Genomic DNA, 23,915 nt, shown 5'->3' on the forward strand with positions numbered 1-23,915 from the left:
TCTCGAAGTTGTGGGCGTCCGGAACGGGTTCGCCGGCGACCTCCTCCCAGCCTTCGTTGAACGCCTTGTGCCACCTAACGGAGTGTGATCTTGAAAGACAGTCGTCCTTGAAGACCTCTTGAAGCATCTGGAATATTTCGGTTTCATTCTTTCCCAGCTTCACGCAAAACTTAATGGCATATCGGTATTCAAGCGAACGCGCCATCACGCCGTGTTACAAAGTCGAAAACAACACGTCAGGCGGAGGCACGTCTTTCCGCTCACACTGCTCGGAGCAAACTGGCTACCGGCTGCGTTGGAAGAGCAGACCCGCACCACCACATCGCCCGACTGGTTTTATCGCGCTACCATGGATAGTCACGTCACAATAAAATCATGCGCATTACTTTCATAATGGACCCTGTAGGCATGTCTGCGTCTTACGCAACATGTCAGAATGAAATGATCACACAATAGTATTTGGTTCTTGTTGCAAGGCAATTCATCTGCACACTATGCGTTGTCTGTGAAATAGTTTCTGACTTAAAAGATGACATCCTCAAGATTTGGTTCCCACGTTTTTTCTACCTTTTTAAATGTGAAGTTTGGTGTGAAAACGCGGCGTTTCAGCGATTTAGGGACTGAATGACTGTTGCGGATCTAGAAGGTAAAAAACACTGAGGCTAAAAAGCTAGAACCGAGACACTGATAGGTATACCATGAGTTTACTATAAACTTTCAAAAATATAGAAATAATAGCTTCAGTTATTTTTGTCACTCAAAAACTGAGAGGGCTTAGGGCTCCCGGCCCCGGGCTAGATCCGACACTGCTGAAGGAGGAACTCGTTGAGTGTTCTGAACTTCCATTCCATTTTTTCCACTGCAAATGTAAAATCTTCCTATCAGAGACGTACGCAGGGGGTGGGTCCTGGGGGCTCCGGACCCCCCCACTTCCCGAAATTTCGACTTTTATTTAAGTTTAGCCTAATTTTAGGAATTTTAATATAAAGTACCCTCATATTGAGTTTGGACCCCTCCCGAAATAAATTTCTGCGTACGCTACTGCTTCCTATACGTTGTTTCATAGAAAGGGACACACATTTTAGATGTTTATTGACATTAACAGAATTTTTTAAATGTTTATTGTTGTAAGATGCATGCCATTTTAAACTTTGGGTGTTCTGGTATCTCAGTATGTGTTCAGATTAGCCTTTATTTTTGTTGCAGAACTGAACTTCGTACGGTCGTGTGCCTTAATTTCGGAGGTCAATTTGTTCCAGTCTTCCTAAAAGGTAAGGATGTAATTTTCGTTGTTTTGTATACATTTATAACATTAACTTGTTTTTATTAATTCTCGTTCTAATATTGTAAAAAAATATCCTGTTTAAAACAACAATAATAATGAAACAATTATATTCTTGTGTGGCCTAATAAACAAATTTTAACACAAACTGAGAAAGCTACGAATGTTGTTGATAAACTTACAGCTTTAATGTGGCGATGTTTCTTTTTTCGTTTCAGTTTGAAAGTAATTTCACAGATTGTTAGTACTCGTAGAGTGTACTTTGTTAACGAAATTCACATAGCAACAATATAGCTAATGTACGAGGGTGAGTCAAAAATTATCCGCAATTTTGACATAACTCTTCTCACATTGTTCATACTGACTTCTGTCCTTGTTTATTTTATTGTTAAGCTGTTGTGGTAATGCTATGAAAGTTTGATCGTAATTTTTCCATTTCTTCCTTTTGTTGCAGATAGATCATTAGAAGTTTATACCAAAGAGGAACAACGAGCAGTGATCCGGTTTTTGTGGTCGGTCAGGAACCATGACTAATTTCCAGACGAAGTGTCACTTCGTCAATAGTCACTCGTCCGTCTAAGCAGGGGCGGATCCAGGACGGACTTCTGGAAGGGGGGCGATGGGTTTGTAATACTGCTGCTTTTAAGAGTTCCAAACTCTAAAATGGGTGTTATTTATATATAAAATAAGAAAGTTTCCTCTCCTGTGGGGGGAGATCGCCCCGATCGCCGCCATGGATCCGCCCCTGTGTCTAAGAGAATCATGTCACGTACACGCTCAATGTTGTCATCATTTGTGGCCATAGATGGTCCCGGCTGCTTGCATGTGCATAACACCCATTTACCTCACTGCGAGAAAAACCAGAGGCAGTATGTTTTATTACGATTTTGACTTGACATACCGGTTGTCTAAATATTGAAACACAGTGAAGGGATGTTGCCTAATGAAAATCATTGGAGAGCTTCGTTACAGTTACGGGGCAGGGGGCGAACATGCAGAAACTTTGATCCCCCGCCAACAATTCTCTAAATAATAATAATAATAATAATAATAATAATAATAATAAAAGAATATCGTCTTATGTTGTATTATAGAGAATTATAGACAAAAACCCTCAAAAAAATATTTTTATATTAACAATTTCCTGCGGGAAAACTCTCGGATGCCCACTCGGCTGAGGGGTATTCCGAATCCTCGGAAGATCTGTCGCCACAGCGGACAAATGCTTATGCTCAAAATAGGACAGGCATTAAGGCAAGAAGACACATACATACATAACAAAGAAACAATTCAATATGGCACATCAAAATATAAACTAGATGAACTTCTTTGTAGACCCTCATTTTTAAAAACAAAAAGTTGGAAAAAGATAAAAATGTCGTTGTCAATTTAGAAATTATTTTTTACATAACAAATAAAATCTTTTTAAGTGCAAAGCTATTCGTCAATTACAGCATATAAAAATGGATTTATTGAAGGTATTTATCATCTACTCTGTAATGACGGTGTCTTGATCACTGAAAAACCAGAGGCGGTATGGTATACCACCGCATAACGTTTCACTTCGATCACTGGACGTACGCGAAAAGGAAAATTTGAGATAATTCGGGACGCTTTCTTTCAACACAACTGCAAAGCGAAGATAAAAGTTTTCTGACTTCTGTGAGTAAATAGGAGATTAAAAGGGAGGAGGTGATAAGAGTCAGTTCATTATCTATGGTCATGTACTGTAAACCGTATATTTGTAAGGCTATTACAATTTACCTTTTATTCTTGATTTACAACGAAACAATCGAATATTTTTAGTTGTGTGAGAAACACGTTTATAACTCAGAGAAATATATTTAGATGTGACGTCAACACCCCGTCCTTGCTTGTCAGCAAACAATAGAGAGTTTTTTCCTCTCTGACAACTTTTAAAAAATAAAATTAAAAAAGCAGTCTCAATAAAGAACGGATCTCTGAGAGGAGTGTAATAAGGGGCATTTGACCGTGGCATAACGTATATGCTATGGCGCGTCAAAGGGTTAAATTGTAAAATATAGCGCAGTTTTGCGAGAATTTCACTCATCGTTACGGGCCATACCTTATGTCTCATTATAAAAATTCTGCCACACATCTACTAGCTTCAACTGTCCGCTGTCAAATGACGTTTAAACCGACGCGCTGCGACTCGTCTGCCCTGGAATTTCGGAGACGAACGTCATCTCGTGCGCAAGAGGCTCATTACTTTTTAGACTACCTAATACTTAGCTATAGCCCCCTTGACGCTCAGGTATACACAGGATAAAATGGACTTCAATCCTGTTTTACACTGGATAAAGCTGGAAACTATGGTTTAGCCCCTCCCTGATCCGCCACTGAACATATAATTTTCACATTTTCAGGCAAAGCCTCCCCGAAAGTTGAAAAATGAAATAAAATGAAATCTTTGAGTTTTACGTCCCACGGTTATGCCGGTTAGGCTAAAGGAGACGGTGATGATGAGAGATGAGTGAAATGGTGGAATGAAGAAAGTGGGAGGAAACGGGAGAACCCCGAGAAAACCCACGAGCACGGTGTTTGTCCACCACAAAGTTCACATGGCGGGGGTTGGGATCGAACCCGGGACCCCAAGCACCAGAGGTGGACGCTCTACCACTGAGCCACCGCGCCCCCCTACCCCGAAAGTTAGCAAAGGCCCCGAAACAAAATCGTAAATACGCCACTGTATATATATATATATATATATATATATATATATATATATATATATAGAGAGAGAGAGAGAGAGAGAGAGAGACCGTATATTATATAGTGTATCGATGTCACATAGTATTAATTGGCACTGAAATGTTACCATTCTCAGTGGGAGCTCATGTGGTTTGAATTCATGTTAAGCAATAGGTCCACATCTTAACTGCTGAAAGAGACGTTAAACTACGGGTCCAACCAACTAAGCCAACGTTCTGAACCATGGTAGGTAAGATGGCTTTTTATCGCAACATTTTATTAGTAACCCTTGCAAGAGAAATCTAAAAGTGATTCGTATGCTTATCCTTGTATAAATGCCATTTTGGAGCTTTTGAAAGAAAGAAAGCTGCAAATTTTGTTTAAGTAAGATTTTATATCCATAGGCAAAAGCTTGTTTCATTCACGAGATACTTTTGTTCCGTAAATTTCGAAACGTAGGCTTGATTTCAAGGTCAGTTTTGTTTTCATAGATGGTTAAGGTTATCTACTTATGGAACGTTGACTATGACCATCAGTTGGAAGCGGGAACGAACTTTCCTTTACAGATGTGCAGCATCATTAGTCTCAAGTAAATACTCTAGTATTTCATTTATTATTAGGTACGTGATTCAAATAGCACTATCTGAATCGAGAATAAGCACGGTTTTTTTTCGCTTGAGCTTCCCAGACATTGCAATACACCCACCAATTGTTAAGCCATTTTTCACTTATTGTCATGTCTTTTGAAACTTGTTTTCAAAATGTGTGCTTTATCTCAAGATGAAATGAATTTATAGAATATTTATATGATTATGATTCAATTTCGACGAAACAACAGTGCTAATAGAACCGATTGCTCACAAGCAAATTCCAGTTCGCAGGTGTTCCCAGTAGAATACTCAGGCATTCATTTCCAGGACTCGGTTAGCGTCCGCTAAGTGAGTCAGTAGTGGTTTTCAAATTTCCAGTGATGAATCAAAGGCAGGTTTTAAGAAATCACTGAAGACATATGTAGGGCCGCGCCCGGGGGGAGCGAAAATTTCGGGAGAAAAAAGGAAAAAGATAGGAAAAATGCTTGGAACATATGTATGGGGGCGCCGCCGTATACTCTCGCCCCGGGCGCTGATTTTCTACGGCACGGCCCTGGACATGTGGTATTTCTACAGGAATTCTTCTTCAGGAATTGTTAAATCTAGGAGATAGATCAGGGACATAATTTTAAAAATGGGTTTTTTGAAGCTCCAGGAGGTAGATCAGGTCCGGCATTCAGCGACGCAATTAAGCTAGTTGTCGCCCGAGGCAAGAACTCGTCTTAGCGCCCCCCCCAACCCCTGACCAACCAAACCAAAATGCTCCCCGAATACAGCTAATATTTCCATCACAGAGTAACTCTCTTATTCCATTTTTTTCTTCAAGCTTGATTTCAACATTGCAGTACATAATTTAATGTTTAGTACAAGATAAAACACCAAACTAATTAGTATTTGATTGCCAAATAATCTGTGAGTAGCGTGCTTGACATATTGTTATAGTCTGATCATAATAACTGCTAATAAAAAATGTTTGTGAATTATGTCTGGATGTGTATATATGTAGAATGAATGATCAGTCTATTGCTTTAGTGTAGAATACTTAATTATGACAGCCAAGCTGTTGCATCGAGTATTATAAACGTAACGAACATTTTGCGGAATCTCTTAAATGTAACTTTCCGGTCTCTTTTGGCTGCAAAAGTTTTTTACAAAGACCTCAAAAGATAGCTTTGAAGCTAACTTGTATTCTATGAATATGATCCTAACGTTGGTGAGTCGTTATTGTCCTTCATGTTAAGTTTCTGAGGTATTTTTTAAATGATCTTTAGTTTGCTAAAACTCCTTTCCTGGACTTATAGTGAAAACAGATATGTGCCCAATTTTACGCCCCTCTATCCGGCGCCCGAGCCCCGTTTGGCGCTCATTGGTTACGTCACTGCCGGCATTTGAAGCATCATATCCGAAATAAAGTGATAAATCGGGAATAGAAAAGTCGACAGGTGAATCTGTGCCTACGTTTGTAAGAATTGTCTTTTAACTTCCGAGAGGTTAATGAGGTGCGGGTTTGAAATATCGGTCAAGAAACGCAACCGAAATGTTGGCCACTCTTTTCGAAAATCCTGGAGCCCCAGTGCCGCAGAACATGCTTTTATAGTGTGAATGCCAGGGTAGAATAAATAAAAGAAAAGAAAAGAGAAAAATAATATAATAGAAATGGATATATATGGAAAGAAGAGAAAGCAATTGAAATTGAGAAGAGAGGAAAGTTGGCATCTTGAGTGACAGAAGAAAGTTTTTGCATGTTAGCTTTCGAGCTTCCCTACTTCTTCTTCTGTCTTAAGAAAAAAGCACTTCTCATATAGAAAAATACACACACACACACACACACTTATATATATCCAGTATGGAAATAGGAACTCAGACCCAATGAAAAGAACAAACTCAAATGCAATCGATATCCCAAGAGAAAAGAGAAAGAAAGAAATTATATTCTTTTTCCCCCACCCACCGTCTCTCTACGAGCAATTCCGTGTCAAGGAGAGTTAAATTGTCGGCTAAGAAAATGCGTTTAAAATCGAAATGGAAGGGAATAAAATTTTACGAGTATAAGAGAAACAGGGAGGACATATGGAAAACCACTATCTCTTCTTCTGGAGGGGGTAAGAGGGTAGGAAGTAGTGTTTCCTTCTGGTTTGGTTCATACAACTACTACAAATTTACAGAAGATTGTCTTGTACGCAGAACGACTACTATACAAAAAAGTTCATCTGTAAGACATAAATCTCAGTGCTCAAGATATTACACTTTCAGCTATACATATATATATATATATTTTTACAGTGATATTTTCCAATATCTTTTTTCTTATTTTCTTCTTGCCTTTTATTTTCGTGGTTAAATTATATAAAGATTGTATGTTTTTTTCCCCATTTTGATTTGTGTACGGTATGTTTATAAACGTGTCACTTCGAGAAAATTGAAGTGAATTTTATGGTTTCAATATTGACAAGAGGTTCACATTTTTCTTCAAGTTTTCGTTCAACTTGGTTTCAACTATTTGTTCCTCAACATCGCACTACTGATAGATGTTCAACCTCAAGCAGTTCGTTACCTATTGCTACCTCAAAATTCCAGTCAGACTCAGTCGTATGACAGTTATGTAGTAGTACTGGGCATTGTTGCTGATGCTAGAAACGTTGACTGGTACACTTTCTCTCAAAATTGATTTTAACTCATTATTAAATCCTTTAATATTTTAAAATTCAAATATTAGTCTATTGTTCCTCCATCTATTTCAGAAAAATATCGGTCTTGCAACTATCAAATTATATTGTACTTGGCTTTCCCACATTCGTGTTTCTATTTCGTTTTCCCATATTTCTAGTGCTCATTAGCAGCTAAAATTTTTGTCAATATTTTATATTCAACCCTACTCTAGGACAGTAGTTGTTTCCTTTTGCTAACGCAACGGCGAAGTGGTGAGGTCTACTTGTAAGTCTATCTGATGGATAAAAATAAGAAATGATATAAAAAGCAATGAGTTTATCTGTATGGGACTGTATGCCTACTTTTGGGCCACCCTGTATAATACTTTCGAAAGTTGAGAGGCATGTATTAATTCAGTGCTTCAGTAATGTATCGAATTAATTGTTTTTATCCATTAGTATTCAGAGGATTAAGTGAAAATATCCTCTAGATTTTTTTCACAAAGTTTATCCATGAATTTAGTAGAGGTTTATAGAACATTTTGATATCATGATTAGTATTCTGAAGAACATTATGTAATCAATGTACTATATGTGTGTGTTGTTATTAAACTCAGTATTTGTCGAACTCTGAATTCCTTTTGAAAACAAACAAACAGCAGCTTACTTTCGCCCGTGAGGGAAGGAGAAAAAAAGCAAGAAACAAATTGCCTTTAGGGATGCGCACGAGACAAGATTTGTGGCTGTCTCGTCTCGAAAATGTGCTGTAAAAGTGATGTCTCGACTCGAAAAATGTATATTTTGTCTATTGGAGGAGCCGTGTCTCGACTCGAATTTTGTCAGGAAAATCCTGTCTCGACTCGTCTCGTGCGCATCCCTAATTGCCTTGCTAAAGAAATATTGATTTATCATTACGTATATTGTATTATAAAATTAATATTAAAAATCAGATATTTTAAAAGCATCTTTATATATATGCACGTAAGAATTTTTACTTACAAGACTCCTGTGATATGCTACTGGACATTATTATTATTATTATTATTATTATTATTATTATTATTATTATTATTATTATTATTATTATTATTATTAATAATAATAATAATAATAATAATAATAATAATAATAATACCCTGAAAAGTATGTAACATTTTAAACAGTATGAACCTGTATATATTTCAGAAGTGAAAACTAACCAGTGATTTGAGGTGGTCTTCGTTCATGCTTAGTTCTGTCATCTAAGCCAGTGGTTTTCAGAGTGGTGTCCGCGGACCCTTGGGGATCTGTGAGACCGAGCCATGGGATCCACGAGGCCTAAAAGTTGAAATGTGTTGTAAGAAAATGGAACTCACAGCTGTTATTCAAGAAGTATTTTTAAGATTAAGGAACTGCAGCTGTAGGCAGTACAAGTACAAAACAATTAACTATTCATTTCCAATGCTCACGAATTTTATTGATTCTTGAGGTGGAAAACTCTATGCTGAAATGCACAAAATACTTGCAGAACACTTGAAAGCATTAGCTGCAAGTTTTCTAGAATATTTTCCTGTCCCACAAGCTAATAATGGTTGAATTGAAAATCCTTTCACTAATGTAAAAATCCATTACATACGTACAAGGTATATGAATCTCTCTAATACAGAACAAGAACAGCCAATAGAACTATCCTGTAATACTTCATGGGAAAATGTTTTCAAAGAAAATGAACTTTGTAGCTTTTGGTAGCGTGTGCATTGTAAGTATGAAGAGTTGTCTAAAAAAGCATTGCAACATTTGGTGTCTTTCCCTACCACTTGCTTATGTGAGCAAGCCGTTTTTGCTCGTTTCAGTATTAAAACCTTAAAGTGAAATTGTCTTAATGCGGAATAGGACCTAAGATTGATGGTCACAAAACTTCTTCCAGATTTCAATGCAATTATGGAAAAAACACAAAGCATTTGATTCCTTACATTAGTGACCACATATTTGAGAACATTGTTCATCATGTGGATTTCCTTTAAAAAAAGAAAATGATTTTCAGTCTTGAAAGTTACTGTATTTTCAATTGAAATTTCATTCACTAGGAAACAATAATGTACATATCTTTAGAATAAATTACTTATTTTTCTTGATCTTTTTCTTGTCAGTGGTAATGCTAATTAGTATATTTTTTAATACAATGTGAAATTTCAGGTAACTTTGCAAAGGGGTCCGCAGATCACTTTACGAATGAACAGGGGGTCCACGTTATCGGAAAGTTTGAGAACCACTGATCTAAGCCAAAAAAAATCAATTGAATTGAAGAATAGGGAACATATCCGTAACACTAACTGTGCCACTCAGTGGTATTTTCTAACTACTAAATAATTACATAGAGTAATTTTAGGATTAATTTTATACTTTCATGATATTTTGCAAAATGCGAAAAAGTGGGGGCGCGACTGATAAACACCCAAACAAAATTAAAAAAAAAAAAAAACATAAGGAGTCTGTTAACCTCAAACTCAAATAGCACAATAAGGTAGGGAAATATTACTTCGACACGTCTGTTCATCGTCCTTGTCTTGTCAGATTGAGATTTGTCTCCATCATAATTTATCAAGTTTTCTACATATTGATCAAATTGTTTCATTTTCCCACACTTCGAATTTTCAATTATGTTTACACCGTATTTTGTCAAGTCCCGAAATTCGAACGACAAAATTCCTCGGAACGAGACAGGGATATATTTTCGAAACATGACAATCTTAGACCACGTTTCCATTTTACATGAATCTTGTAGCTATCATAAGAAAAATCTTATAATCCGATCTTTCTATTTACTATTTACATGTTACAACTTCCTCAAAGGAAGAACTGTATCTCCACCCATGCAGCACTGCACTCTAGTGGACAAATAGTGAACCTCCTCATTAAAAACGTGTCTTTTGGCACACTTTCCCTCCCTGTCCAAAAGAATCCGTTGTTTCGGAAGCAAGCGGCGAAACTGGATTTTCCTTTATGTCAGCGGGGGGCGATAGCAGGTAGCAAGCAAGACGACTAAGAAAGTTGTACATGGATCAACTCCATGCAAGATGAAAAAAATGTTGTATGTCCCTTTCAAGATTATGTTTACATGGAGAAATATAGTAGGGTTTTCTTTCTTTTTTTCTTTTTTTTTAATGACAGCTACAATATTCATGTTGCGTGACAACGTACCATTAAGTCTCGCGTGCGCTTCTAATCAACCACCTATGATTTTTTTTTTTTTTTTTTTTAGTTCAGCGAGGTCTATTGGTTGGTATGTGTCTCATTTTTGGGTATTTAGAATGTGATGAAGAGCTTTTAACCATCGCGCAAAACGGTTTAATTTCTAGACTTGTTTCTAGTTGTAGCAGAAAATTCGGATGCGCGACCCACTGTGTGCCCGGTGACCCGGAGCATCAATGCTCAGCGGTATTGTCAAGTGCTGACAAGACTGAAATGTGCTGTCGGCAGGAAGCGCCTTGGTCTTTGGACCTTATGCAGACTCGTTCTGACGCGTGATTAGTGCCTTACTAAAGAGTTCGACTAACATATGTTTCCTGCAGTAGTCAGGCCTTTTAGTATGACGCTAATCGTACGCCAAAACGACTCTGTATAAGGCGGATAGTGTTCTCCATTTGGACGACAACGCGAGATCTTGCTATCCACTGTTTAGTCCCGGCTTCACGCCCACCGGCTTCCATCTATTTCCAGCATTGAAATAACCTCACATCGGAAATACTTTAAAACCAATGACGAAGTGAAGACAGGCTTGAAAGATATTTTTTCCGTCCGCAGGACACACATTACAAAAAAAAGGCTTTTAAACCACAGGGAAAACTATAGTCTAGTGCAGCGTTTCCCAACCTTTTTCAACTTGCGGCACACTACGGGTGTAACTTGAATTCTCGCGGCACACTCATAATAATAATAATAATAATAATAATAATAATAATAATAATAATAATAATAATAATTATTATTATTATTATTATTATTATTATTATTATTATTATTATTATTATTATTATTATTATTATTATTATTATTATTATTATTATTATTATTATTATTATTATTTGCAAATATAATACCATGGTATTTTTTTCTGTGATTACTGATCTCCTTCTCACAAAGATGAAAGCTCGATCACTGGTTTTTCCCTATGCTAATCCATTGTGCTTATTTTTTATTCTAATTTTAAAATAGAAAACAATTGCAATGAAATATTAGACTCAGAGTTTTAAAAATACGCTTTCGTTTTCGAAAACTGTATCCAACCTTTCACTAAGAACGAAGATCACTAAATAACAAACGAACAAACAAATGTCTTGTACTCTTAACTTTGCTGTTTTAACAAAAACCGGTGCATATTATTGCAATCACAGCTTGCGATGCATCGAAGCCAAACACAGCTGTTGAACAAAGTGTTGTTCTGTGATTCACGTGCGAATGAGTGTTCTACGAACGTTCACTTCACGCGTACCCTACAAGTGCTTCCCATTTCTTGGTGTTAGCATGACTCTCAATTGAAGCGTAACATAGCAGCTAACCGTGGAAATGTGTACGAGCCGAAATATTGTCTGCTACACAGTAATAGGTATAGAATAAATATATTACAATCACAGTATTTTTTTCCATGGTAGAGTTTCATAGTAATGTGAAATACAAATATATACATTTTTTTTCCTATGTCTTGCAGTTTGGTTGCTATAGAATTAATAATTTTGTTTCGATTTCCTCGCGGCACACCGGTTGGGAAACGCTGGTCTAGTGGTTAGAGCGTCCATATGGTCCCGGGTTCGATTCCCGGTCGGTGCTTCCAAATTTTCGGCGTCCACCGAGCGTCGTGAGGCAAACTGGGGAGTGACGTGAAAACAAAACGTGACGGCTGTTAGATCTGATGTGCCTGTTAGGAACAGGGCGTCACAGCGCACCAACCACGTGCACGCCGCTAGTCTGGACGTGGTTCAGACGATTGCTAGCAGATGGCGCTGAAGTAGGCTTGAGTTGGCCATTACGTCTTTTTTTTTTTTTTAACATGGAAAGCAGTATGATAAATACATCTACTTTCCAAATCAGATCCATCCAATCAAATACATTCTTGGTTCGTAGGGTTTTTTTAAAAAATAAAGTAAGCCATTTTCTTTTTTCGACAGTATATTTTTTTTATCTTGCTTAACCACCTGTGTCCATAGTCTCCAGGGGAGACTTATTTTCCGAGTTATCCTCGTACATCGATCTCCAAGAAGTTTTGAGTGACTTAACTGTGTATATTTACATGGTTAATTCCAAAATTCTACATTAAATTTCATGTTGTCAGTATCATTATTTAATAAATTTAGCTACTTATTTCGAACGTTTCTCCGCCTTTTAAAATCTCACACGCATATTCACATTGAAATATGAGTTCTTTATTTCAGTTATTTTACAGTAGTGTAAATAGGTATTTGGACCTTTTATTATTTATATTTTTGAATTGCGAAATACGTACGTAATAACAGGAAAGAAATGATTATATATATATATATATATATATATATATATATATATATATATATATATATATATTAATATCCTATGTGATGTCGTAAACAAGCAATTCCACGCATCAATGTTTACAAACACCACCACATGGTTTGGCAAGAGGATCTCCCACCAGAGGGACCTATAATCACATGCAGACGATGGCTTCTGGCCCCTCCCACGGAGCAGAAGACGACATCGGAGCAGCAGCGCCATCGCCACCCAAGGAACCATGTAAATTGGATGGACGAAGGCAACTCTTTACCCAGGAGGGTCTGCGACAGTTGCAACCTCCAACAACGAAATACGCTGAACCACAAAAGCCAAACCCGTAAACCACCAATGCAAGGCAAGAGCCCACGCTCGTTACTTGAAACAACCAACGCCAAGACCAACGAACGAACGAACTCGATACCAGTTTTCTGGTGACCCTCCTCTAGTTTGCTTCGGGACTTTAGGAATAACCTAACCCCAGGGCCTCTAGTCTGCTTCGGGACTACGTCTATCCTATCTCCTGGCTTAGCCTGCTTCGGGGCTCTGACTGGGAATCCTAACCTCAGCCGCTTAGCCTGTTTCGGGCTGCTCTGTTGGCCATCTAACCTACCCACTGCTTGCTTCGGAACTTTGGGCACCTAATTCCACTCCTCTTAGCCTGCTTCGGGGCTCTGTTGGAGATCCTGTCTACGACCTTACGGTCAAAGACCACCTATAACTCACCTTGATTCTAGAAAGATCAATTTGTATAGTATTTTGTGAAAATACTTTTTTAGAGGAAGTTTATAATAAAAACTGGTAGTGGGAGTCGATTCCGGACGCTCTTTTTATTAACTGCTCTACCCAAAATCCTATATGAGACGAAGTTTTACAATATATATAATATTATTACACGAACTGAATTTTAAAAAAGAGTACCATCCAATAACGAAAGAAAAATATGTATTTAGAAATTGCTTATTAAGGTAGGGTGAAATGACTGACAAAAATTTATTATTAAAAAAAAATCAAATTTAGCCAGAATCAGAGGACATTTGACGTACCTAAGGCCGGAACTAAGAGTCTTAAATTTATCATTGATATCAAGCTTACGGTGCTTAAGATCTTATGTAAATTTTAATAATATATTTCATTTTATTATTATTACATGACTATTCTTTACCTGCTAATGCTTAGAGAATAATTTAAGATCTTTTGGCAATGTAAAAGAAAGAAGAATTATCTACTAGTTTTTACTTCTTGTTCTACTCCTATGTTTTGTTGTTTTCTTAAAGTAGTTGTGATTCTTTTTTTCCCTCTATAAATTCCTATTTCCTATTCGCATGTCTATGTTCAGCATCCCATTTATGTGATCTAGTGTCCCATATCTGACAGTACCATACAGATAGAACGTTCGACTTTCCCACGTGTATAAAGGTTCTGTATGTTGGACCCAGTGGGTGAGATTGACACCTTATAACGTTAGAAGGCAGTAAATATCTTTTCATCTCACACGCGATGTCAGCGCCATTTCTGTTTAGTGATCGAAAGTGAAATTACTTCCCAATGGTGTCTATTCGTAAATAGTCTTTCACAACTACAAAACCTCCTACTATTCAAATTGCAATAAAATGGAATTGAAATATACTGCCAAGGATGGCATTTGCCATAACTCGGGGCTTCACATCCAGGAACCGGGTGAGAAATTCGTGGTAGCGATATTGGAGTTTCTTTTTCTTTTTGTCGTCAAGAAAATATATATATCCTTCTGAGTTAAGCGTCCCTCCCTTCAACTACATTATTTGTGATCTGTAGAAAAATAAGTATTACTGAACGGTCAGAAATGAACGGTTACATTCTAGCTTCGTAACTTGGCGGTCTGAGTTCAATAATTCTGCGTAAGAGATGAGAATCGAAGGTGTTTCTTTAAAAAAAAAAAAAAAAAAAAAGTATAGTGAAAAAGGAATGGTGATCTAATTTCGGAAAGTGTGTTTCTCGGGGAAGTGAAGGGGGGGGGGCACGATGGCTTTCGTAGAGTATTCGCCTCTGATGCTAAGAGCCTCAGGTTTGATCCTAAGCAATGTAAATTTGTGGTGGACTACATCATGTCTATGGATTTCCTTGATATTGTCCCTTTCCTCCCACATTCTCATACTACAAATTTTTAATATTCATTCATTTTCATTAATTTATCCTTACGCATAGATTAACTTTTATACAGCAAAAAAGTGTTAAAACAACTCATATGGTCTACTTTGCTGTTAGCGTGTTATTTCATCAGCAAGGCTATCCCGTCCTAGGTTATTAAAAATCAGGGCCGTGCAGTGAAAAATCAGCGCCCGGGGCGAGAGTATACGACGGCGCCCCCATACATATATTCCAAGCAATTTTTCCTTTTTATCTCCCGAATTTTTCGCCCCCTATGGCACGGCCCTGTATAAAATATCTAGTAACTGACAGTGGGCGTTTATTATTATTATTATTATTATTATTATTATTATTATTATTATTATTATTATTATTATTATTATTATTATTATTATTATTATTATTATTATTTTCTATAAGCAAAGCTTTACCCGAAAATTTGACATTTATACCAAGTAATGAACAACGTGGTATATTTCCTGTAATACTTTACAAAAATAGTTCTGTTAGTGTACGAATTTTTTGACAGTATTTCTGAGTAGATGTCCTGCCATCTGTTATTCTTATGTGCACTACTGGGTAGGCTGAGTTTGAGGCGGCATATTTGACTCCCACTCCTCCATCTTATTTAAATATTACATGATAAATTTATTTATTGTACTAGGAACTTTCTGTGTGGGCGTTTCTGTATTACAGATTGTAATATGCATTTCCAGTGTCGCTGAATTTTATGTAGCTTTTGGAAGTAAGGACATTCAGGTTTGTCAGATATCATCGAAACAGGACATTAATGAGTATTCAACAGAAATAGATAGGCCATAGCAAAATTTAGGGAGTCAGGACTTTTTCCCCGTCTCCCGGAATCGGCGTCTGTGTTGTTGTTGTTGTTGTTTTCCTTTTCGAGTGATCCTGCCGTATAAACCTGTATTTAACAATTAGTTTTTCTGTAGTTGTGACTGAATGCAAGGTCCATTATTGACGACAATTTGATCCTTGTAATTTACAACACATTTTTTTTTTTTTTTTTTATTGAGGAGTAAAATAAAATTTTTCAGAAGTATAACCTAGGATGCTATAGTCCTGATTATCCGACTCTGTTTAACTTAAAGGATATAACCCTGTGACGTTATACCTGTTTCTATTAGAAGAACTCTGTCGCATCTTGTCTCGCAGTGTCGAATCTAGAAGGTAAGAACTTGGGGGGTGGGGGAGCCAGAACCCAGACTATCAGGGGCGGATCCAAGGGGGGGCGATCGGGGCGATCGCCCCCCCAGAAGAGGAAACTTTCTTATTTTATATATATAAATAAAACCCATCCCGAAGTTTGGAGCCCCTAAAAGTAGCAGTATGACAACCCACCGCCTCCCCCAGAAGTCGACCCTGGATCCGCCCCTGCAGACTATGATAGGTATATCGTGAGTTTACTGTAAACTTGTAATAATAGCTTAAATTACTTTTGTCACTCAAAAAACCGGAGGGGTAGGCCCCGAGCCCTGGGCTGGATCCGTCACTGTCGTCTCGGGACGGCCCTGCGTAGCGTAGTCGCTAACAATCGCACTTTTCATGCGAGCGGTTGCGAGTTCGATTCACGGTGGGGACACTTAGTCGAAAAGGTGTAATTGCTTCTTCAGACCAACCATCCTGAGTGGGGTTTTCCTGGGTTTTTCTCATTCACACCATAATAGTTCCAGGTAGCTTTCTTCCTTCCAAATTCCCCGGGCAGTGTAATCTCCGAGGGACAATCATCCCTCATACATGACGGGCTAAGAAGGCTTTAACTGCCGAAAGCCAAGAAATCTAATTCCTAATCCTAATCCTAATGACGGGCTAACATGGCCATAGATGCCGGAAGCCCAGAAATCTAATTCCTAATCCTGATCCTAGTGACGGCTTAACATGGCCATAGACGCCGAAAGCCAAGAAATCTAATTCCTAATCCTAATCCTAGTGACGGCCTAACATGGCCATAGACGCCGAAAGCCAAGAAATCTAATTCCTAACCCTGATCCTAGTGACGGCCTAACATGGCCATGGACGCCGAAAGCCCAGAAATTAATTCCTAATACTAACCCTAGCGACGGCCTAATATGACCATAGACGCCGAAAGCCCAGAAATCTAATTCCTAATCCTATTTCCTAATCCTAATGCTAGTGACGGCCTAACATGACCATAGATGCCGAAAGCCCAGAAATCTAATTCCTAATCCTAATCCTAGTGACGGCCTATCATGGCCATAGACGCCGAAAGCCCAGAAATCTAATTCCTAATCCTAATGGTCTTGTCTTGAGGCCAATTCTATACCTTTGTGGGGGGGAAAACAACTGGTCATTTATTCAGTTTCTACTACTGACTCAGGAGTCCCATTAATTACATTAGCCAAATGGGCCACATAAGCTGTCTTTAGACTAAATAGTAATACTGAATGTTCGTTGTAGAAGAAAAGAGAAGCAAAATGAAACTATAAAATTTTGTAATATCGATCTTTGAAATTACTTTTTATCTTTCCTTCTTCACAAGTTGGAAACCGTGTTGGGAGGGGGGTGGGTGTATATACTAACAAACGCTATATAAAAACCCTCCTTCCCCCGCCCCAAGGTAAGCGACCTCATACATCTAGTTGCTTGTGCTGTATTGAAATGTATATTGAAATATAGTACTCCGGGAGTCTGGAAGCAAATAGGAAGGAAATGGGGGTTTATGGTTAGCTGTCAGGAAAATGTATTAAAGTTAGAATTTATGGATAACATATCCAGAGTTAAAGTTAATGAAAAGATTCAAAATCGTAATCTTAAAATGTCTGAAGGTAATATTCATGCCGTGGCTAATGGACGGAGGAAGCTAAAAATGAGGGGTGGTTAGTGATGGCGGAATGTGTTTAGAGAGAGAGAGAGAGGTTAGAAGAAGACATTTTGGCAGGTAGAAGTTGTAGTGGGGGGAAGTCTGTTGGTTGTACATGAATCCTCCTTTGTATAAATGGATACCTTGGGAAAGAATAGAAAGAAATGTTACACTTTCATAATTAACAACTCTTTCTGTTGTGTCGGGCGTTTCTTTTTATAAAACTAAATGTGCTAAATGGTACTCTGATACTATTTCTTTTTTCTTTCTGCCTTGTATCAATATGATCGGTTTGGGAGAGAGAAAAATCTTAACGTTATCGGCCATTGTAGATCCGTAACGAGTGTGAGATGCTCATAAAAAGCGAACATTTCTTCTTTTCGACGGGAGGAAAGGAGGTAGCTAGCAAAAATATTCTTCTTGAGGAAGCGAAGAAAAGTGCGTTTGTGTTTAAGTAGATGTATCAGCAGACAAGAATTGATCACAGAAATAATGGTCCTTTATGAGCATAAAAATTTCCATTTTCCCTTTATTGCTTGGCGTAATGGAAAACATATTTTACTAGGAAATGTCACATTAGGTACACATTAAAGAGTGGGTTCTTCTACTGTAGGCCGGGAGAGTAATATTGAAAGGTTGAGCACATTCCCCCCTCCCGTCTTTCTTCACTGAGAAGGGGGCTGAAGAAAAGAACTTGAAGGGAGGAAGATGAAAAGGGGCATGAAACTTTCAAATAACACGAACCGTAAAGGGAAGGGACCAAGAAAGAAACGGTAATAGAAAAAAAAGTGGAAAGGTAAGGCAGAAGAAGTTGAAGTTTGGGGTGTGTCCGGCTGTTGGATAATCTTTAACGTTCAGATTTTGGTGGCTGGGAAAACTGGTCCACAAATCCATGTTATTGGGTTACGAGTTGCATTACGGACCATCTGGAGATCTCTAGAATCCCACAGTATATGTCTAACTGTGTGTTCAGTACCTTAATATACTCGCTGCGTGTTGAAACTGTTTAGTACTTAGTGAATGTTTAGAAGAGTGACTGAACTTCAAAGTAGGTGATGACAAAATTACGATTCCAAACATATCGTTGTGATCGGGGATTTGAAGTGTGTGTGGTTATGAAAAAGTGTATTTTTTAAAAATATATTTTTTAAATATTTTCCTGCAGCTGACATGTCACAACATGATTTTTTAGTTTATAAAGTCTTGGCAAATCTTGTAAGTGCTTGTAGTATATATTGATTCATATCGTGCTATCTCGCTTAATGAAATGCGTAAACATTATATATGTTGCTCTATATTAGTGCTCCGCAGTGTTTTTCTGCTTGCAGCACATCATATATTATCCATGATTTATCACGACACACCAGAGGTTATTCTCCTCAAGAACGTACTATACAACCTATAAACACATATTATATTCAATTATTATTATTATTATTATTATTATTATTATTATTATTATTATTATTATTATTATTATTATTTCACTGAAAACTTTATTTTTGACAATATTTTATCCATATTTACCTTACGTGCTATACATCGTTTTTAAACTCTTCATTATGTCTTTGTAATAAGCTTTCAATTAACCATCTTCTTATAATAGCTTTTGAGATATGTGGACGACATCATTTTTTTCATTGATTTTCCGTTGACATTATTATTAATATTTCGTGCTTTTTTCACTATGTTCTATCCATTTTAGGACAATTAGATTTTGGAATATAGAATCTATATATTTTCTTCTACATTTGAGCTGAAATTCAGTCATCTCCCTCTTTTGGTTTTTGAGATAAGCGGAGGAATTATTTGGTTTTCATTGATTTTCCACTTACATTAATTTTAATTAAATTAATTAATTAATCTTTGCAATGTTCCATCCATTTTTAAGGCAATTTGCTTTTGGAATAGAATCTGCATAGTCTCCTCTAAACTTGGGCTGAATTTCAGCCATCTCCCCCAAAGTGTTCACATCATTGCAATCGGATAGGCCCTTTAGTAATAACCTCTGAAACTACAACTATTTAACTATTTTGACCATCTCTTTGCAAGCATGCATTCCACTGTAGCAAGCGTTATAGTTAGCTTCCTGTACTTTTCCGAAACACGTACTGTAGCAGTCATGAATATATATACAGGGTTATTCAACAAGAAAGAGCAGATTTCAAACATTTATTTCTTCCAAACTACAAAAGATAGAAACATGATTCGAACGTTACTTGATTAAGAAAAGTTTACAATTTATTGTTAGTAATTATGGTGTGCATTCAATATGAGCACCGTGTGTTACACGACAAATGTCAAAACGGTGCTAATGCAAAATTCGTACCTTTTGTTGTGGTCGTCAGGATGCAATGCTTGCAATAACTGCACTTTGTATGGCTTCATGTGCAGACGATGTTTTAGAACTCGTCATACCGTTGGTGGAGGAATGTTAAGTTCTTTGCTTGCTTGTGACGTGGATTTCCTTTGTGCTCCTTTCATAAAGTGTACGAATACGTTCGACATTCTCGTTCGATGTGCGTGGACGTCCCGTGCTTTTCCCTTTGCAGATGCAACCATCTTCTACGAATTTTCGATGCCACTCGTAAATTTTCTTATGATGCGGCGGTTGTTTATTAAATTGATGGCGAAATGCTCGCTCAACTGCAACAACGGACTTAAGTTTAGCACACAAAAAGATTTCTCCTGTGATGACGCCGCCATTTCATTACAGACAAACAACAACAAACAACAGCGCCAGTGCGGCCGTGATTGGAACTTCTATCCGGGCTGTTTAAATTGTAACTTTTCTTAATCAAGTAACGTTCGAATTATGTTTCTATCTTTTATAGTTTGGAAGAAATAATTGTTTGAAATATGTTCTTTCTTTTTGAATAACCCTGTATATACATACTTTTGTTGTTGCTTTGCTCCAAGAATCGAGGAAAACCTGTACAGAGAATAAGATGAAGCAGATAATGAAATGCTGTACAAACGTGTGAAACATAGTAATTTGGAGGCCTAGTAATAGCTCGACAATTAGTTTTTCACAAAATGTAAAAATTCGATTCACAACTTGGCAAGGCATACCAGTATGCCGCGGTACAACGAGTATGGAAAACTTATTATATGCTTTTAAAGTAATATACACATGATTAACTTATTAAGTGTTATGAATAACCTTTACACTGCTAAGGCATTTATGTCAACGAAAATATTTTCGAAAACTGCTGTTGCTTTTATCCTCGTCGCTCCAACTAAATTTACAACCTCTAAATATCAGAATTCTGCGGTTTTTGAGGTCTTTCCAAGCATCTAATAAGATTAGATTCATTAGAAAAAAGCTTCATAACATTTTAAAACGAATGCGTTTCAATCTTATTATTAAAGATCGGCAATTTTGACAAAATGAAATATCGAAAATGGCAGACAAAGCACTTTTTAAAAAAATATGTCCTTAATTTCACAAAAACTCATATTAGATGTGTTAATCTACATTAAGGATTGTAAATATCACTAACAAATTGAGCCCGGATTTCTATGCACAAACCAACCCCGAGATATACATGCAAATATGCATTATATATATAAAATATGCTCTAAAATATGCATGAAAAATTGAACATATGCGCTGAAATATACACTAAGAAAATAAAATCTCCATTTTGTACAAAATATCTTACCTTAACGACGTCTGTTGTAATTAACTGTGAAAGCCTTTCTTACGTTTTCTTTTGTAAACCCTCTGTGTTTATCAGTAAATATCGTTTTGTAGATCGGAAAGTTCCTTTCACACCAACAAAAGACACTGGTGCATGTGAGAAATACCAAATGTCTTCGAGTGTTAGGACCTCTTCCAATTTCTTGTCTTCAAGATCAAGTACATTTCCAATGTCACAGATTGTTTTCTATGCGAGATTTTTGCCTAATATTTGACGAAGTTTATTTATTTATTTATCAGTATTACCTATTACAGAGCTATTGCTCCCTTTACAATAGGTATTACAGGTACTTTTCTTATAAAATTGCACAGTAAAACTAACAAAAACAGACATTACAAAAAGAAAAGAATAAACAGAGTGAAAAGAAAAGTAAGAAACGTATACAGAATAATGAAAGAAAATAGTACATACATTCAGTACATTACATAGTAAAAGAGTAAATACATCGTTTTGTTATAAATGTGTAATAAATGAATACATCAGCAAAGTGCAAACCGTAGATATTCCTATATATAATTTCATATGTATTTAATATTTGTTTGTAATTTGTAAATATGCATGGTCCAAATCGCATTGTAAATCAGTAGGTCCTCATTAGCTAAAATAAGTACTGTTTTACTTATTAATGTATTCTTTTATTATGGTAATATAATATTCAATATTCATTGCAAAGTCGACATCACAACATTTTTTCACTAATAGATTATGCTTTCTAGTTATCCTTGCTATTGGCGAATTTTGATGTACGAATGAAATGAAATGAAATCTTTGAGTTTTATCTTCCACGGTTATGCCGGTTAGGCTAAAGGAGACGGTGATAATGAGAAATGAGTGAAATGGTGGAATGAAGAAAGTGGAAGGAAACGGGAGAACCCTGAGAAAATCCACGAGCATGGTGTTTGTCCACCACAAAGTCCACACGGTGCGAGCTGGGATCGAACCAGGGACGCAAGCACCGGAGGTGAACGCTCTACCACTGAGCGACCGCGCTCCTAATTTTGATGTACGAGTGTATTAGATTTACAACAGTGAAAAGATAATCGAACTCGTAGACTGTGCTTCCTAATATTAAAATTTAATGAATGTAATAGTTCCTAACTATCGACCAAACCATTCACTGTTTTGTACAAGAACATTTGATCAATTAGTTCCCTTCTATCACACAAGCTACCATAATGAATTTCCGTTAAAAGGGTTCTATACGATATTCTTTCTTGATACGATGATCGTTTACGTTTTTTTTATATATATAAAAGAGACATCTTAAAAAATTATTTTGTACCCGTTCAATCCTTTTTATATAATATTGATAACAGGGAGCCCAAATTATACATCCATATTCTAATTTAGTTCTTACAAAGCTATTGTATAGAATGCACATTGCATTTATATTTCTGAAATCAACAGTATTTCTGTTTACAAATCCCAATGTTCTGTATGCATCATTAATAACAGATTCAATATGGTTTTCATATGTAAGACGGCAACTTATTGTCACACCTAAATCTTTCACTTTATCCTCTCTTCGTAAGTATTTCGTCATTTATCTTATACTCATATTTATGTATTACTAACTTTCTAGAAAATGATATAACAAGACATTTTCTTACATCAAAAAACAATCTGTTTTCTACGCTCCACTTGTAACAACTATTTAAGTCAGTCTGCAAATCTAAAGCATCATTCATTTTATTAACTACTTTATATATTTTAAGGTCATCTGCAAACAGCAAACAATGAGATGACTTAATTGTTTGCGGTAGATCATTTATAAATAACATAAAAAAAATAATGGTCCTAAGTTGGAACCTTGTGGGACACCTGATAGAACTTCATACCGTACTGAGTTAGTTTGATAATATTAAACGTACTGTTTTGTACTTGATACATAGGATATAATCAATTTCAACATTTTATTATTAGAGCTATTAGAGAAACTATTAGAGAAACCATACATAGCCAATTTTTTGATCAAGATAGAGTGATCAAGTTTGTCAAACACTTTAGCAAAATCTGTATAAGTTACATCAACTGAGTTACCATTGTTAATTGCATTAGATATAAATTGAGTATAAATTGAATAGTATGATTTATCTCATGCTATTTTCGCAACACCGTGAATTTCACTGGATAAAGCCTACGATAATTCGCGCAACAAGGAGAGTGAATGCTGCGAAGCATTGTTACGGAATTCCAACTGTCTGATAATTTCAGGTATTCTCGAGAAATAGTTGTGTTGTCACTTGAAGGGAAACATTTTTGTGACATAAATAGGGGCTGCATCATCATCGGGATTTAGTGAGTGCACAACTGTCTTCACTTAATTTAAGTTTTTTGCATAATACGACAAAGTTTCGTCACGAGCCCCATTGGGTTAAAACTGGTAGCGGATGTAGTGGAACATTTTTCGCATCTTCGCGAAAGATAACGTACGCGCGATGAAGCTTTCATAAATAATTTCTTTACATTTGATACAAGCACATCTTGCCGGATATTGGCATCTGATTG

At 36.7% G+C, this 23,915-nt stretch overlaps 1 long non-coding RNA gene across 1 annotated transcript in view; it reads left to right on the forward strand.

Moving 5' to 3' along the window:
* Positions 1–23,915, forward strand: part of LOC145675465 (uncharacterized) — a 451,851-nt gene that overhangs the window by 124,175 nt on the left and 303,761 nt on the right. The window contains exon 2 of the long non-coding RNA XR_014129124.1: positions 1,207–1,271. This is a non-coding gene — a long non-coding RNA (uncharacterized LOC145675465). The remainder of the gene's footprint in view (positions 1–1,206; positions 1,272–23,915) is intronic.

Source organism: Thermobia domestica, chromosome 18, assembly GCF_964235325.1.
Source record: "Thermobia domestica chromosome 18, izTheDome1.hap1.1, whole genome shotgun sequence".
NCBI lineage: Eukaryota > Metazoa > Arthropoda > Insecta > Zygentoma > Lepismatidae > Thermobia > Thermobia domestica.